The sequence below is a fragment of the Theropithecus gelada genome, chromosome 14 (assembly GCF_003255815.1).
Source record: "Theropithecus gelada isolate Dixy chromosome 14, Tgel_1.0, whole genome shotgun sequence".
Lineage (NCBI taxonomy): Eukaryota > Metazoa > Chordata > Mammalia > Primates > Cercopithecidae > Theropithecus > Theropithecus gelada.
In genome coordinates, this window is record NC_037682.1 from 63,147,143 (window position 1) to 63,166,289 (window position 19,147).

General features: G+C 40.5%; 1 pseudogene; it reads left to right on the top strand.

The window, feature by feature from the left end:
- The first annotated feature begins 11,029 nt into the window (after positions 1-11,029).
- On the top strand, positions 11,030-11,880 carry LOC112606871 (annotated as a pseudogene).
- Positions 11,881-19,147: the final 7,267 nt, after the last annotated feature.

Below are 19,147 nucleotides of genomic sequence, written 5' to 3' on the forward strand. Positions count from 1 at the left end.
TTTTGGTGTTTTAGACATGAAGTCTTTGCCCATGCCTATGTCCTGAATGGTACTACCTAGGTTTTCCTCTAGGGTTTTTATGGTATTAGGTCTAACATTTAAGTCTCTAATCCATCTTGAATTAAAAGTAGGCATTCTTGTGTTACTCCAGTTCTTACAGGGAATGCTTTCAACTTTCCCCACTTAGTGTAACATAGGCTGTATATTTGTCATATATAGCCTTTATTATTTTGAGGTATGTTCCTTCAACACGTAGACTGTTGAGGGTTTTTATTATGAACAGATACTAGATTTTATCAAATGCTTTTTCTGCATCTATTGAGATTGTCATATGGTTTTTGTCCTTAATTTTATTTATGGGATGAATCACATTTATTAATTTGCATATGTTAAGCCATCCTTACTTACCCGGAATAAAACGCATTTGATCATGGTGTATTATCTTTTGATGTGCTGTTGAAATTTGTTTTCTAGTATTTTCTTGAGGATTTTTATGTCTACATTCATCAAGGATATTAGTCTATAGTTTTCTTTCATTGTTGTTATGTCCTGTCTAATGTTCATATAAGGGCGATACGGGCTCCATAGAATAAGTTAGGGAGAATTTCCTCCTCCTTGATTTTTTTGGAACACTTTCAGGGAGCTTAGTACCAGTTCTTCATTGTACATTTGGTAGAATTTAGCTACGAATTCATCTGGTCTAGGGTTTTATGATTGGGAATTTTTAAATTACTGATTCAATCTCACTACCCACTATTGATCTGTTCAGCATTTCTATCTTTTCCTTGTTCAGTCTTGGGAGGTTGTAGGTTTCCAGGCATTTATCCATTTCTTCTAAGCTTTCTAGTTTGTGAGTGAATAGCTGTTCATGATAGTCTCTGATGATCTTTTAAATTTCTGTGGTGTCAGTTTTGACGTTTCCTTTGCTTTCCTCATTTTTTTTTTATTTGGACCTTTTCTTTTCTTGGTTAGTCTAGCTAGCCATATATCAGTTTTGTTTATGTTTTCAAAGAACAAATTTTCATTTTCAGAAACAAAGCTTTGTAAATTTTTTTGTCTCTGTTTGTTTGTCTCTGTTTCATTTAGTTTTGCTCTGATTTTTGTTATTTCCTATCTTCTGCTACCTTTGGGTTTGGTTTGTTCTTGTTTTTGTAGTTCCTTGAGGTACAACACTAGGTTATTAATTTGTAATCTTTCTTTTTTGATGTAGGCATTTAATGCTCTAAACTTCCCTCTTAACACTGCTTATTCTGTATCCCAGAGGTTTTGGTCTATTGTGTTATATCTCATTGTGGGTTTGATTTGCATTTCCCTGACAATTAGTGATATTGAGCATTTTTTCATATACCTGCTGGCCATTTGTATTTCTTTTTTTTTTTTTTTTTTTTTTTTTTTTTTTTTTTTTTTTTTTTTTTTGAGACGGAGTCCCGCTCTGCCGCCCAGGCTGGAGTGCAGTGGCCGGATCTCAGCTCACTGCAAGCTCCGCCTCCCGGGTTCACGCCATTCTCCTGCCTCAGCCTCCCGAGTAGCTGGGACTACAGGCGCCCGCCACCTCGCCCGGCTAGTTTTTTGTATTTTTTAGTAGAGACGGGGTTTCACCGGGTTAGCCAGGATGGTCTCGATCTCCTGACCTTGTGATCCGCCCGTCTCGGCCTCCCAAAGTGCTGGGATTACAGGCTTGAGCCACCGCGCCCGGCCCTGTATTTCTTTTAAGAAATGTCTATTTCAGTCCTTTGCCCATTTTAAAATCTGATTGTTTGCTTTTTTGCTACCAAGCTATTAGAGTTTCTTTTATATTATTGATATTAACTTCTTGCTTTTCAGAAATTCTGTCATTTGTGGTAACATGGATGAACCTGGAGGACAACATGTTGACTAAAATAAGCCAGGCATAGAAAGACAAACACCACATGATCTCACTCATTTGTAGAATATAAAGCTGATCTCACAGAAGTAAAGAGTATAATAATGGTTAACAGATGCTGAGGGGGAAAAGTGGGAGGGGATAATGGGGGAGAGATTGGTCAACAGGTACAAAATTATAGTTACATAGGTAGAATAAGTTCCAGTGCTCTATAGCAACAGTAGAGTGTCTATAGTAAACAATGTTATAGTGTATATATCAACATAACTAGAAGAGGGGATTCTGAATATTCTCACTTCAAAGAAGTGAGGGATATACTAAATACCATGATTTGATATTACAGTTTGAACATATATCAAAACATCATACTGTACCTCATAAATATGTACAATTATAATTCATCAATTTTTTAAGATATCTACCTTTTAAGAAAATTTGAAGTATACAATAAAGTTTTGTTAACTGTACCCACATTGTTATATATTAGGTCTCCAGAACTTATTCATCTTGTATAACTAAAATATTGTATTACAGCTATCTATAACATCCAGACCCGCTCAGAGACAGTTTCTATTGACTGCATTTTTCTTATATCCAGGTCACACTTTCTTGGTTTTTTTGTATGTTTCATAACTTTTTTTAAAAACTGGCATTTTAGATTATGTATTTTAGCAGCTATTATTATTTCTTTCCAAGAAGGTTGCATTTTTTTTAATTTGCTTATTTGTTTCCTTAGTAACTTCGCTTGACTAAATCTGCAGTCTGTGTTCTCTCTGGTGTGCAACTGCTAAGGTATCTTTTCTGTTTCTATTAATATCATTTTAATTTGTAAGCCGAGATTCCTAGGAGTTACTCTTGTGTCTGCATAACATTCATCAGTCAGTGACTGATCCAAAGTTACACTCAAATGCATGAGTGTGCTTCAAATATTTCTTCCAGTTTCTCTCTCTCCCTGCCCCTCTTCGGGAATTCCAGTTACACGTATGTTAGACTGTTTGTTTGATATTGTCCCATAACTTTTGGACACTCTGTTCTAGAGTGGTTTTTTATTTGTTTATTAATTTTTGGTTGGTTTGGTTTGGTTTTCATAGGTCTTCTTTTGCATTATTTTTATTCTGTTTGCATTTTAGTTTGAGTAATTTCTATTGATCCGTCCTCAGGTTCATTGATCCTTTATTGGCTGTGTCAGGTATACTTATTAGCACATCAAAAGCATTCTTCCTTTCTGTTATATAGTTTCTTATTTTTAGAACGTCCATTTTATTATTTCCTATAGTTTTGTTCTTTTTCTTGAAAGTGCACATCTAATTATGCATATTTTTACCTTTTCCTCTAGTATATTTGGAATTTTTTTTTTTTTTTACTTTAAGTTCTGTGATACATGTGCAGAATGTGTAGGTTTGTTACATAGGTATACATGTGCTGTGGTGTTTTGCGGCACCTATCAACCCATTACCTAGGTTTTAAGCCCCACATGCAGTAGGTATTTGTCCTAATGCTCTCCCTCCCCTTGATCCCCAACCCCCAACAGGCCGCAGTGTGTGATTTTCCCCTCCATGTGTCCATGTGTTCTCATTGTTCAACTCCCACTTATGAGTGAGCACATGCGGTGTATTTGGAATTTTAATCGTATTTTAAATTTTCTACTTCATGGTTCTAGAATCAGTTCAATTTCTCTTTTTCAGTTTGTTATTTTGCCTCTTGACCATGTGTTTTTTCGTGTGTGTGTGTGTGTGTGTGTGCGTATTTCTCATAACTTTTGTTAAGAGTCAAATGTAGATGATAGATACTGGAAAAAAAAAAAAAGATCTTGTCTTTTGCTAGGCCTTTAGCATGGGTATTAATAGATCAATCTAGTCAGAAGTTGAGATAGTTTAGGCTTTGTTGTTTTTATGATGATCTGGAATAAACTACATGTTTAGTAGCCTCTACTGTTACTCTCTTAGACTATTTCTACTGCTATAACAAAATGCCTGAGACTGGACAATTTATAAATAATAGAAACTTATTTCTCACAGTTTTTGAGCCTGGAAAGTGCAAAATCAAGGTACTTGCAGGTTTGGCATCTGGTGAGGGCCTAGTCTGTTCTTCTAAGATGCCACCTTGAACACTGTGTCTTCACAAGACAAAAGAAACAGAAGAGCAAAAAGGGCCTAGGCTAGTTCACTCCAGCCCTTTGATAAGCTCACTAATTCCATTTAGGAAGGCTCTGCCCTCAGGACTTAATCACATCCTAAAAGCCTTGCCTCTTAATATTATCACATTGGTGGTTGAGTTTTAACATATGAATTTTGGGGAATATATTTAGACCATAACTTTCCATCCTTAACCCACCAAATTCATTTCCTTCTCACACACAAAATACATTCATTCCATCTTAATAGCCCCAAAAAGTTATAACTAGTTCCAGTACCAATCCAAAATTATCAGGTCTGGAGTCCCATCTAAATCAGACATTAGTGAGACCCAAGGTACAATTTTTCCTGAGGCAAATTTCTCTCCAGCTGTGAGCTTGTGAAATCCAATATGTTATGTGTTTCCAAAATACAATAGTGAGACAAGCATAGAATAGACACTCATTCCAAAAGGGAGAAATAGTCAAGAAAAAAAGAGGGGTAATGGGTCCTAACTAAACCCAAATCCAAACAAGGTAAATAATATTAAAACTTTAAGCTTGAGAATAATTTTTGACTCCATGACACACTGGGGTGGCGGTTGGGTCCCAAGGCTTCAGGGCAGCCGACCTCCATGTCTTTGCCGGATGCGGCCCATGCTGTGGCTCTCGCAGGTTGGAGTTCAGTGCCTGTGGCTCTCTCGAGCTAGAATTGCACCTTGGTGATTCCACAGGTCTGGAGCGTTGGGGGCAGCCCAGCCCTACAGTTCTTTTGGGCATTACCCGAGTGGAACTGTGAGGTAGCTCCACTACTATGACTCCACTAGGCATTACCCTCTCTGGGTGACTCTGCCCCTGTGGCAGTTCTCTCTGTGGGCACTGCACTCCAGCCGGGGCGACAGAGACTGTCCCAAAAAAATAGAAAAGACAATAGATCTGGACAGACATCTCATCAAAGAAGATATACAGACAGCAAAGAAGCATATGAAAAGGTGCTCAACATCATATGTCATTGGAGAATTACAAATTTACACAACATGAGATACCACTACATATCTATTAGAATGGTGAAAATCCAAAACACTGACAACAGTAAATGCTGGGGAGGATGTGGAACAACAGGAGCTCTCATTCACTGCTGATAGGAATGCAAAATGGTACAGCCACTTAAGAAGGCAGCTTGGCAGTTTCTTACAAGACTAAGCATACTCTTACCACCCAATCCAGCAATCACGCTCCTGGGTATTTACCCAAATGAGTTAAAAATGTATGTCCACACAAAAACCTGCACACAGATATTTATAGCAGCTTTATTCATAATTGCCCAAACTGGAAGCAATCAAGATGTCCTTCAGTCAGTGTATGCACAAGTAAATTGCAAAAAAAGCAAAAAACAAATAATAACACCTAAATAAAAGGTATTCAGGTCAGAAAGGAAGATGTAAACCTGTGTTTATTAACAGATGACATGGCTGTGTATATAAAACAAAAAAAAATCCTAAGAATCTACACAACACTTGGGATTAATAAATGGATTTAGCAAGGTCAGGGACACAAGTTTTAAATACAAAAATAAATTATACTTTATATAAAACCAGCAAATAATTTAAAATACAATTACAAACAATTTTATTTATTATAACACTAAAACAAAGCATAAAATATCTAAATTGTATGGCTGGGTGCAGTGACTCTTGTGTGTTATCCCAGCACTTTGGGAGGCCAAAGCGAGCGGACTGCTTGCACTCAGGAGTTCAAGACCAGCCTGGGCAACATGGTGAGCCCCATCTCTACTAAAAATACAGAAAACTTGGCTGGGCATGGTGGTACACGCCTGCGGTCCCAGCTACTCTGGAGGCTAAGGTGGGAGGATCTCTTGAAAGCAGGAGGGGTAGGGGGGACAGTGGTGGAGGTTGCAGTGAGCCAAGAGCCGAGATCGCACCACTGCACTCTAGCCTGGATGACAGAGCGAGACCCTGTCTCCAAAAAAAAAAAAATCTAAATTTTAGTGGAGCTTAACATCTGGATGGGATCAGAGAAACAGACATGGCCCAGCGGGCAAGTTGGTCAGTTGAAAACAATGCAGTTTTGGAATAGCAAAAACCTGAGGGTACCACAGGGCACTCTTGGGAGTGCTAATTAATTATTTACAAGAGTCAAAGGATCTTATGGAGCACACCCAAAGGATCTTGGAGGATGCTAAGCAGATGTGGGGCACTTTAACAGTCATGTCAATGGGGCATACAGTACTAGCAGAATGTTTAGAAAAACTATTCATTTCCAAGAAAGACCATCCTTCTATTTAGCCCTCAACTAAACTCACTTGGTGAATCAAATTAAAAATCCAACAGAAGGGCTCTAAAAAGTCTTTACAGAAAGCAGTTTTCTAGCCTCTCTCACAGTTCAACAAGACCAGAGATGGCCAGAGGCCCCACAAGCCAAATCATTAGCACCTAGTAACTATTATTACCACTAAACATGTCCCTGGAACTGAGAAATACCCTGTGACCAAAAAAAAGATATTTCTTAAACATAAAACTGTTTCTCCTTTACAAATATGTATATATACACTTACTCGGACTAATTAAATGAAAAGAACAAAAAGATACGAAAAGGATACATAAAGAAAGGGGTAAGTTTATCAGCAGGAAGAGCTTTAGTGAATAAGATAACTGAAAATTAAATGTAGATTATTTGGTGGCCAAAGAAAAAGAGGATACGGGATGTTTTTCTTTTTTTTTTTTTTTTTTACTTTCCATATATTACTGTATTTAATCTTCACAATGGCTCTAAAAGTAGGTACTGTTAATATCCTCATTTAACAAGTGAGGAAACTGAGACTTAGAGATATTGTTTCCCTAGGTCACTGTCCGGTTAACTGTGAAAAATAAGGGATTTTGGTATTGCTGAGTGTTGCCTACATGAGTAGGAGGAATCATGGTGTTGTGCCATTTGGGGCGGTTTGGTTTTGATTCACTAAGCAGGAAGATGTTAGTGAAGTTTAGGGGCAGAAGGTGATGTGTTTAGAGCAGTGTTTTAGGACAGTTAGTCAGCTCTATCCACAATGTATTGAAGCAGGAAGATTGGTGCTCTGAAGACCAGCTAGGAAGGTATTATGTGGTTCAGAGGAGAGGAGATGAGTATTTGAATTGGGTGGTGGCAGGAGGTCTGGGAACGAGGGGAGAGATGCAAGAGGCTGTCAGAGGAAGAGGGCACGGTCTCTGAATGAATACCAAAGTGAAAGAAGGATGAAGGACTCAAAAACTGATTTCAGGATTTCAGAGTTGAGCAATGAAGGAATTATGAGGCCTTCAGCAGAAATGGAAAGTGAGCAGGTGGAGCTTGTTTTGTTGGAAGAGGAGTAGAGTAGGTGCCTTGAGCTTTAGTACAGAATCTCTGGGTGGACTTATAGAGCAGACTGGCAAGAGGTCAGTTTTAGGGGCAGAGATTTGGGCAACACCTGCAAAGTGGTGATAGTTGTAAACTTGGAAGTGTGTGCTTCCAGGCTGGGCTCCTAAAGCTGTGGGGTTCAACCTTGAACCATCCCTTGGGGCTTGGCTTGCTCATCCCATCCCTCTATCTCAGGCCTGTCAGCTAGTCCAGGTTGAAACCTAGTATGGGATAGAAAATAGCATCCTTCCTCAAGACGCTTTTCTGATGTCTTCTACAAGTTTGTCAAAATAACTACACAAATCTAAAATTATTATGAGAAAATGGTGTCCCCTGAAGTTGTGCAATATGCACAACAAGCACCAGCCAGTTGATCTTGACTTACAGAAGTAGGTAAAATCGATTTTTAAGCGATATTTAGGTATTCTCATGTAAATATTTAAAATATTATTATTACAAATACCAAAGTTTGAATATTTTTTGAAAATGTTATAAATTTAATTCAAGTTCCAAAGGAACACTTTTGATAAAATGTGTTTTTTAAATAATTAATATTATTTTCAGGCTGGGCATGGTGGCTCATGCCTGTAATCCCAGCATTTTCGAAAGCCAAGATGAGAGGATCACTTGAGGCCAGGAAATCAAGACCAGCGTGGGCAACATAGGGAGACCCTGTCTCTACAAAAAAAATTAAATATGTAAAATGTTAAAAAGAAAATGGGATTAATGTTCCCCAGTACCCATAAAATGGAAACAGGAATAATTGGTGTGGCGATGCTGATACTCTTGTGTTAAGAATAAGTACATGAGCATCCTTAAGAAGGGATGGAGGTTTAGAGGAAAAGGTAGACTAGGCAGGCTTGGAGAGCAGTAATGACTTGGCCAACCTGTATGGAATTGAGTTCTATATTTGGGCTCCCTGGGATAATAGCTGCCCCTCAGGCTTTCGGGCCAACACATAAAATCTCACTTCCCTGTCACCCATCATTCTGACAGCCTTGTTGTCAGTCATCCCATTCCAGTCCAAGAGAACTCCTTTTAAAACAGGTAAGTGATTTTTTTTTTTTTTTTTTTTTTTTGCTGTGAGTAAAATTTCAGTCTAGATAGGAAAGGCCCTATCTAGACTAGATGTTATGCGACCTAAAGTAGGTGGCTCAAAATATTAGTACTATTTTCTGGAGCTGGGTAGACAGAGTTGGAGAGACTAAAGCATTGTGGGTTAGAGCCACTTGTACTGGCTCATCTGTGCATATTCCTTGCAAACTTCACATTCAGTGATGTCACGTTGATATCTTGAAAATGACCTTGGTGGGAGTACATACACTGCCAAAATTGGCAAACACTACAATGCTGGGTTTTAATTGATTGGCTGATCCTTGTGTGTGTATTTTCGCTGGGTTACCAGCACACCACCAAACCACAGTCATAAATATGGGCTATGCCAGTAGAATGGAAAATGCTGTATGGGATGGCAGAATGAGGAGACTCTGGGCATGGGGACCCTTTTTACCTCTCAATGTGCCAAGGAGCCCTGGGCCCGGAGCCCCTCCAAAGAAGGTTCTACATTGGCTCTGATCCTGACTACTGTCAATATCCAAGGTATCAAAGGGACTTCTCTGTGGCTACCCTGCCCTGATACTTCACACTCATCCAATATTTTGTCATTTGGTTGTTCTGTTAAATATTTTGAGGAATCGCACTGTGCTGTAATGTACTGAGATCTGGAAAATCACAAAGAAATAATATAATTCTCAGACCCCAGAAAGTCTTAAATCAGTTAGGGGAAACATTGCCAGGTAATCTAACATACTCCTATTCCTGAGATAGGTCCTCTGATAATTAGACTTTTGTGAAATCAGAGAGAAGAAGTGATTTTTGAGGTGAACGTTCTCACAGGCACATTGCTGACACATTGGAGAGATGATTTTTTAAAATACCCTGAATAAGGGTAATTATCTCGGGAACACAAAAAAGGGCAGTGGAAATTAATTTTCTGAGATGCTGAAGATACCTGGAATGAGACAGGAGAACATTCACGAGGCATTTGAGAAGTTGTCTAGATTAGGTTGAGTAGACTAGCAACTACTCAGGTACCCACAATTTCACCCGTAGGCCAGACCCCAGTCACTGAGCTCTTTAACCTCTCTTCTTTGCCTTCCAGAAGAAAAATCCTCCTTGCTCTCTAAGTATCAAATGGCCATCCTTAGCTTAGCAGGTCCTCTTCAGGCTTCTCTTTTCTACTTAAGGTTTACATTGCTTCATTTGATCTTCTTTTCTGGCTGTTACTTTGTCAGCACAGTGGTGCACACACTTGGCCATCAACCTCCAATGGCATTTTCATATCTATTTTGATTGATTCCACCTCCTTCAGAGAGGTGAATTTCTTCAGGGTATTATATATTTTCATAGGGCTGGTGTAGCTGCTGTCCACCGCAGGCACATCCTAAGGAGCCTGTACTGGGCTCTTTTTTTTTTTTTTTTTTTTTTTTTTTTTTGAGACGGAGTCTGGCTCTGTCGCCCAGGCTGGAGTGCAGTGGCTGGATCTCAGCTCACTGCAAGCTCCGCCTCCCGGGTTCACGCCATTCTCCTGCCTCAGCCTCCCAAGTAGCTGGGACTACAGGCGCCCGCCACCGCGCCCGGCTAGTTTTTTTGTATTTTTTAGTAGAGACGGGGTTTCACCGTGTTAGCCAGGATGGTCTCGATCTCCTGACCTCGTGATCCGCCCGTCTCGTACTGGGCTCTTGTCACATAATTTTATTTTTGAAACAGTTTCAGCCATTACCTAGAGGGTACTGCAGGAATAAAAATAGGAGTAAATCTTCCTACTTTGGAAACTGAATTTAGAGATGGGGAGAATGGAACCTAAGAGGCACGGAAAGAATGATTATATGTACTTACTATGTGCTAGATTCTCAGTCAGGCACTGAATAAATATAGACATGCTAAAAGTTGTTTATCTGTTATACTTCATTATTTCCTGGATCCCTGAACTTCTGCACCATGCTCATCTCCTGAGAATAGAGAAGGGCATTACATAATGGTAAAGGGTTCAATTCAACATGAAGACCTAACTATCCTAAATATATACGCACTCAACACAGGAGCACCCAGTTCATAATGCAAGTTCTTAGAAACCTACAAAGAGACTTAGAATCACACACAAAAATTGTGGGAGACTTCAACACTCCACTGACAGTATTAGACAGATCATCAAGGCAGAAAAATAGCAAAGATATTCAGGACCTAAACTCAATATTGGACCAAATAGATCTAATAGATCTTTTTATTATTTATTTTTGAGACACAGTCTGCCTCTGTTGCCCAGGCTGGAGTGCAGTGGCATGATCTCAACTCACTGCAAACTCCGCCTCCCAGGCTCAAGCGATTCTCGTGCCTCAGCCTCCCAATTAGCTGGGATTACAGGCGTGTGCCACCACACCCAGCTAATTTCTGTATTTTTAGTAGAGATGGGGTTTCGCCATGTTAGCCAGGCTGGTCTTGACCTGCTGGCATCAAGTGATCCACCCATCTCAGCCTCCCAAAGCACTGGGATAACAGACATAAGCCACTGTGTCCAGCTGGATCTGGTAGGCCTTAAGAGAAGATAGGCAGCCCCCTCCGGAGCCACCGCCAAGCCAGCTGCCACCACCTCAGAGAAGACAATGGCTGTGCCACACATGTATGCCAATCTTGGCAAATCTGCCAGGGATGTCTTCACCAAGGGCTATGGATTTGGCTTAATAAAGCTTGATTTGAAAACCAAATCCGAGAATGGACTGGAATTTACAAACTCAGGCTCAGCCAACACTGAGACCACTGAAGTGATGGGCAGTCTGGAAACCAAGTACAGATGGACTGAGTACACCCTGACATTTACAGAGAAATGAAGCACCGACAATATACTAAGCACCAAGATTACTGTGGAAGATCAGCTTCCATGTGGACGGAAGCTAACCTTCGATTCATCCTTCTCACCTATCACTGGGGAAAAAAATGTTAAAATCAAGACAGGGTACAAGCGAGAGCACATTAACCTGGGCTGGGACATGAATTTCGACATTGCTGGGCCTTCCATCCAGGGTGCTCTGGTGCTGGGTTACCAGAGCTGGCTGGCCGGATACCAAATGAATTTTGAGACTGCAAAGTCCCGAGTGACCCAGAGCAACTTTGCAGTTGGCTACAAGACTGATGAATTCCAGCTTCACACTAATGTGAATGATGGGACAGAGTTGGGCAGCTCCATTTACCAAAAGGTGAGCAAGAAGTTGGAGACCGCTGTCAATCTCACCTGGACTGCAGGAAACAGTAACACGCGCTTCGGAAAGCAGCCAAGTATCAGATTGACCCTGACACCTGCTTATCGGCTAAAGTGAACAACTCCAGCCTGACAGATTTAGGATACACTCAGACCCTAAAGCAAGTTATCAAACTGACACTGTCAGCTCTTCTGGATGGCAAGAACGTCAATGCTGGTGACCACAAGCTTGGTCTAAGACTGGAATTTCAAGCATAAATGAATACTGTACGATTGTTTAACTTTAAACTATTTTGCAGCACCTTCAGAATTTAGTGTATCTTTTAGTGTTGTATGTCTGGGTTGCAAGTATTGCTAAATATGTTAGACCTCCAGGTTAAAGGTGATTCAGCTTTAAGATGTTACCCTGTCAGAGGTGCAGAAGAAACTCATGTCCAAAACAGATCCTTTCAGTGGTAGACCTGGGGGCAACTTGGTGGCCTCTTTGAGATGCCAGGTTTCATTTTTATCTAGAAATTACTTCTAGTGGAAGCTGATAAAATGTAGGCACTTTGTAAATTCATATAGAGTAAATGAATGAAATAGTGATTTCCTGAAAATCGAACCTTGGTTTCCTAACCCTAATTGATGAGAGGCTCGCTGCTTGATGGTGTGTACAAGCTCACCTGAATGGGACTTTTTGAGACAGATCTTCGTGACCTGTTCCCATTCCAAGAACAGGTCATCGTCACCATTTTTACACCAAAAGGTCTGCAGGGTGTGGTCACTGTTTCTTTTGTGCCATTTTGGGGTGGAGAGGGTGGATGTGATGAAGCCAATAATTCAGGACTTATTCCTTCTTCTGTTGTATTTTTTGCCCTGGCACCAGAGTGTGAAATAGCTTCCAGGAGTTTCAGCTATAAGCTTGGAAGTGTCTGTGTGATTGTAATCACATGGTGACAACACTCAGAATCTAAATTGGACTTCTGTTGTATTCTCACCACTCAATTTGTCTTTTAGCAGTTTAATGGGTACATTTTAGAGTCTTCCATTTTGTGTGGAATTAGATCCTCCCCTTGAAATGCTGTAATTAACATCACTTAAAAAAAAAACTTGAATAAAATATGGAAACCTAAAAAAATAAAAAGATACATTTTTCTCACCACTCTATGGCACATACTCCAAAATGGACCACATAATTGGACATAAAATAATCTTCTGCAAATGCAAAAGAACAGAAATCATATCAAACACACTCTCAGGCCATGACACAATAAAAAAACAGAAGTAAACTCTAAGAAAATCGCTGAACACCAATTAAAAGACACAGACCGGCAAATTGGATAGAGTCAAGACCCATCAGTTTGCTGTATTCAGGAGACCCACCTCACATGCAGAGACACACATAGGCTCAAAATAAAGGGATGGAGGAAGATCTACCAAGCAAATGGAAACAAAAAAAAGCAGGGGTTGCAATCCTAGTCTCTGATAAAACAGACTTTAAACCATCAAAGATCAAAAGAGACAAAGAAGGCCATTACATTATGGTAAAGGGATCAATTCATCAGGAAGAGCTAACTATCCTAAATATATATGCACCCAATACAGGAGCACCCAGATTCATAAAGCAAGTCCTTAGAGACTTACAAAGAGACTTAGACTCCCATACAATAATAATGGGAGATATTAAGACCCCACTGTTAATATTAGACAGATCAAAGGGACAGAAAGTCAACAAGAATATCCAGGAATTGAACTCAACTCTGCACCAAGCGAACCTAATAGACATCTACAGAACTCTCCACCCCAGATCAAGAGAATATACATTCTTCTCAGCACCACATCGCACTTATTCCAATTTTGACCACATAGTTGGAAGTAAAGCACTCCTCAGCAAATGTACAAGAACAGAAATTATAACAAACTGTCTCTCAGACCACAGTGCCATCAAACTAGAACTCAGGACTAAGAAACTCAATCAAAACTGCTCAACTACATGGAAACTGAACAACCTGCTCCTGAATGACTACTGGGTACATAACGAAATGAAGGCAGAAATAAAGATGTTCTTTGAAACCAATGAGAACAAAGATACAACATACCAGAATCTCTGGGACACATTCAAAGCAGTGTGTAGAGGGAAATTTATAGCACTAAATGCCCACAAGAGAAAGCAGGAAATATCTAAAATTGACACCCTAGCACCACAATTAAAAGAACTAGAGAAGCAAGAGAAAACACATTCAAAAGCTAGCAGAAGGCAAGAAATAACTAAGATCAGAGCAGAACTGAAGGAGATAGAGACACAAAAATTCCTCCAAAAAATCAGTGAATCCAGGAGCTGGTTTTTGAAAAGATCAACAAAATTGATAGACTGTTAGCAAGACTAATAAAGAAGAAAAGAGAGAAGAATCAAATAGACGCAACAAAAAATGATAAAGGGAATGTTACCACCAACCCCACAGAAATACAAACTACCATCAGAGAATACTATAAACACCTCTACGCAAATAGGGGGCGGAGCAAGATGGCCGAATAGGAGCAGCTCCAGTCTTCAACTCCCAGCGCCAGCGACACAGAAGACCGGTGATTTCGGCATTTTCAACTGAGGTACTGGGTTCATCTCACTGGGGAGTGCCGGACGATCGGTACTGGTCAGCTGCTGCAGCCCGACCAGCGAGAGCTGAAGCAGGGCGAGGCATTGCCTCACCTGAGAAGCGCAAGGGGGAAGGGAATCCCTTTTCCTAGCCAGGGGAACTGAGACACACAACACCTGGAGAATCGGGTAACTCCCACCCCAATACTGCACTTTGAGCAAACAGGCACACCAGGAGATCATATCCCACACCTGGCCGGGAGGGTCCCACACCCACGGAGCCTCCCTCATTGCTATTACAGCAGTCTGTGATCTACCGGCAAGGCAGCAGCGAGGCTGGGGGAGGGGCGCCCGCCATTGCTGAGGCTTAAGTAGGTAAACAAAGCTGCTGGGAAGCTCGAACTGGGTGGAGCTCACAGCAGCTCAAGGAAACCTGCCTGTCTCTGTAGACTCCACCTCTGGGGGCAGGGCACAGAAAACAATAACAAAGCAGCAGACACCTCTGCAGACGCAAACGACTCTGTCTGACAGCTTTGCAGAGAGCAGTGGATCTCCCAACACGGAGGTTGAGATCTGAGAAGGGACAGACTCCCTGCTCAAGCGGGTCCCTGACCCCTGAGTAGCCTAACTGGGAGACATCCCCCACTAGGGGCAGTCTGACACCCCACACCTCACAGGGTGGAGTACACCCCTGAGAGGAAGCTTCCAAAGCAAGAATCAGACAGGTACACTTGCTGTTCAGAAATATTCTATCTTCTGCAGCCTCTGCTGCTGTTACCCAGGCAAACAGGGTCTGGAGTGGACCTCAAGCAATCTCCAACAGACCTACAGCTGAGGGTCCTGACTGTTAGAAGGAAAACTATCAAACAGGAAGGACACCTACACCAAAACCCCATCAGTACATCACCATCATCAAAGACCAGAGGCAGATAAAACCACAAAGATGGGGAAAAAGCAGGGCAGAAAAGCTGGAAATTCAAAAAACAAGAGCGCATCTCCCTCGGCAAAGGAGCGCAGCTCATCGCCAGCAACGGATCAAAGCTGGACGGAGAATGACTTTGACGAGATGAGAGAAGAAGGCTTCAGTCCATCAAATTTCTCAGAGCTAAAGGAGGAATTACGTACCCAGCGCAAAGAAACTAAAAATCTTGAAAAAAAAGTGGAAGAATTGACGGCTAGACTAATTAATGCAGAGAAGGTCATAAACGAAATGAAAGAGATGAAAACCATGACACGAGAAATACGTGACAAATGCACAAGCTTCAGTAACCGACTCGATCAACTGGAAGAAAGAGTATCAGCAATTGAGGATCAAATGAATGAAATGAAGCGAGAAGAGAAACCAAAAGAAAAAAGAAGAAAAAGAAATGAACAAAGCCTGCAAGAAGTATGGGATTATGTAAAAAGACCAAATCTACGTCTGATTGGGGTGCCTGAAAGTGAGGGGGAAAATGGAACCAAGTTGGAAAACACTCTTCAGGATATCATCCAGGAGAACTTCCCCAACCTAGTAGGGCAGGCCAACATTCAAATCCAGGAAATACAGAGAACGCCACAAAGATACTCCTCGAGAAGAGCAACTCCAAGACACATAATTGCCAGATTCACCAAAGTTGAAATGAAGGAAAAAATCTTAAGGGCAGCCAGAGAGAAAGGTCGGGTTACCCACAAAGGGAAGCCCATCAGACTCACAGCAGATCTCTCGGCAGAAACTCTCCAAGCCAGAAGAGAGTGGGGGCCAATATTCAACATTCTTAAAGAAAAGAATTTTAAACCCAGAATTTCATATCCAGCCAAACTAAGTTTCATAAGTGAAGGAGAAATAAAATCCTTTACAGATAAGCAAATGCTTAGAGATTTTGTCACCACTAGGCCTGCCTTACAAGAGACCCTGAAGGAAGCACTCAACATGGAAAGGAACAACCGGTACCAGCCATCTCAAAAACATGCCAAAATGTAAAGACCATCGAGGCTAGGAAGAAACTGCATCAACTAATGAGCAAAATAACCAGTTAATATCATAATGGCAGGATCAAGTTCACACATAACAATCTTAACTTTAAATGTAAATGGACTAAATGCTCCAATTAAGAGACACAGACTGGCAAACTGGATAAAGAGTCAAGACCCATCAGTCTGCTGTATTCAGGAGACCCATCTCACACGCAGAGACATACATAGGCTCAAAATAAAGGGATGGAGGAAGATTTACCAAGCAAATGGAGAACAAAAAAAAGCGGGGGTTGCAATACTAGTCTCTGATAAAACAGACTTTAAACCATCAAAGATCAAAAGAGACAAAGAAGGCCATTACATAATGGTAAAGGGATCAATTCAACAGGAAGAGCTAACTATCCTAAATATATATGCACCCAATACAGGAGCACCCAGATTCATAAAGCAAGTCCTTAGAGACTTACAAAGAGACTTAGACTCCCATACAATAATAATGGGAGACTTCAACACTCCATTGTCAACATTAGACAGATCAACGAGACAGAAAGTTAACAAGGATATCCAGGAATTGAACTCATCTCTGCAGCAAGCAGACCTAATAGACATCTATAGAACTCTCCACCCCAAATCAACAGAATATACATTCTTCTCAGCACCACATCGTACTTATTCCAAAATTGACCACGTAATTGGAAGTAAAGCACTCCTCAGCAAATGTACAAGAACAGAAATTATAACAAACTGTCTCTCAGACCACAGTGCAATCAAACTAGAACTCAGGACTAAGAAACTCAATCAAAACCGCTCAACTACATGGAAACTGAACAACCTGCTCCTGAATGACTACCGGGTACATAACGAAATGAAGGCAGAAATAAAGATGTTCTTTGAAACCAATGAGAACAAAGATACAACATACCAGAATCTCTGGGACACATTTAAAGCAGTGTGTAGAGGGAAATTTATAGCACTAAATGCCCACAAGAGAAAGCAGGAAAGATCTAAAATTGACACTCTAACATCGCAATTAAAAGAACTAGAGAAGCAAGAGCAAACACATTCGAAAGCTAGCAGAAGGCTAGAAATAACTAAGATCAGAGCAGAACTGAAGGAGATAGAGACACAAAAAAACCCTCCAAAAAATCAATGAATCCAGGAGTTGGTTTTTTGAAAAGATCAACAAAATTGACAGACCACTAGCAAGACTAATAAAGAAGAAAAGAGAGGAGAATCAAATCGACGCAATTAAAAATGAAAAAGGGGATATCACCACCGACCCCACAGAAATACAAACTACCATCAGAGAATACTATAAACACCTCTACGCAAATAAACTGGAAAATCTAGAAGAAATGGATAATTTCCTGGACACTTACACTCTTCCAAGACTAAACCAGGAAGAAGTTGAATCCCTGAATAGACCAATAGCAGGCTCTGAAATTGAGGCAACAATTAATAGCCTACCAACCAAAAAAAGTCCAGGACCAGATGGATTCACAGCTGAATTCTACCAGAGGTACAAGGAGGAGTTGGTACCATTCCTTCTGAAACTATTCCAATCAATAGAAAAAGAGGGAATCCTCCCTAACTCATTTTATGAGGCCAACATCATCCTGATACCAAAGCCTGGCAGAGATACAACAAAAAAAGAGAATTTTAGACCAATATCCCTGATGAACATCGATGCAAAAATCCTCAATAAAATACTGGCAAACCGGATTCAGCAACACATCAAAAAGCTTATCCACCATGATCAAGTGGGCTTCATCCCTGGGATGCAAGGCTGGTTCAACATTCGCAAATCAATAAACATAATCCAGCATATAAACAGAACCAAAGACAAGAACCACATGATTATTTCAATAGATGCAGAAAAGGCTTTTGACAAAATTCAACAGCCCTTCATGCTAAAAACGCTCAATAAATTCGGTATTGATGGAACGTACCTCAAAATAATAAGAGCTATTTATGACAAACCCACAGCCAATATCATACTGAATGGGCAAAAACTGGAAAAATTCCCTTTGAAAACTGGCACAAGACAGGGATGCCCTCTCTCACCACTCCTATTCAACATAGTGTTGGAAGTTCTGGCTAAGGCAATCAGGCAAGAGAAAGAAATCAAGGGTATTCAGTTAGGAAAAGAAGAAGTCAAATTGTCCCTGTTTGCAGATGACATGATTGTATATTTAGAAAACCCCATTGTCTCAGCCCAAAATCTCCTTAAGCTGATAAGCAACTTCAGCAAAGTCTCAGGATACAAAATTAATGTGCAAAAATCACAAGCATTCTTATACACCAGTAACAGACAAACAGAGAGCCAAATCATGAATGAACTTCCATTCACAATTGCTTCAAAGAGAATCAAATACCTAGGAATCCAACTTACAAGGGATGTAAAGGACCTCTTCAAGGAGAACTACAAACCACTGCTCAGTGAAATAAAAGAGGACACAAACAAATGGAAGAACATACCATGCTCATGGATAGGAAGAATCAATATCGTGAAAATGGCCATACTGCCCAAGGTTATTTATAGATTCAATGCCATCCCCATCAAGCTACCAATGAGTTTCTTCACAGAATTGGAAAAAACTGCTTTAAAGTTCATATGGAACCAAAAAAGAGCCTGCATCTCCAAGACAATCCTAAGTCAAAAGAACAAAGCTGGAGGCATCACGCTACCTGACTTCAAACTATACTACAAGGCTACAGTAACCAAAACAGCATGGTACTGGTACCAAAACAGAGATATAGACCAATGGAACAGAACAGAGTCCTCAGAAATAATACCACACATCTACAGCCATCTGATCTTTGACAAACCTGAGAGAAACAAGAAATGGGGAAAGGATTCCCTATTTAATAAATGGTGCTGGGAAAATTGGCTAGCCATAAGTAGAAAGCTGAAACTGGATCCTTTCCTTACTCCTTATACGAAAATTAATTCAAGATGGATTAGAGACTTAAATGTTAGACCTAATACCATAAAAA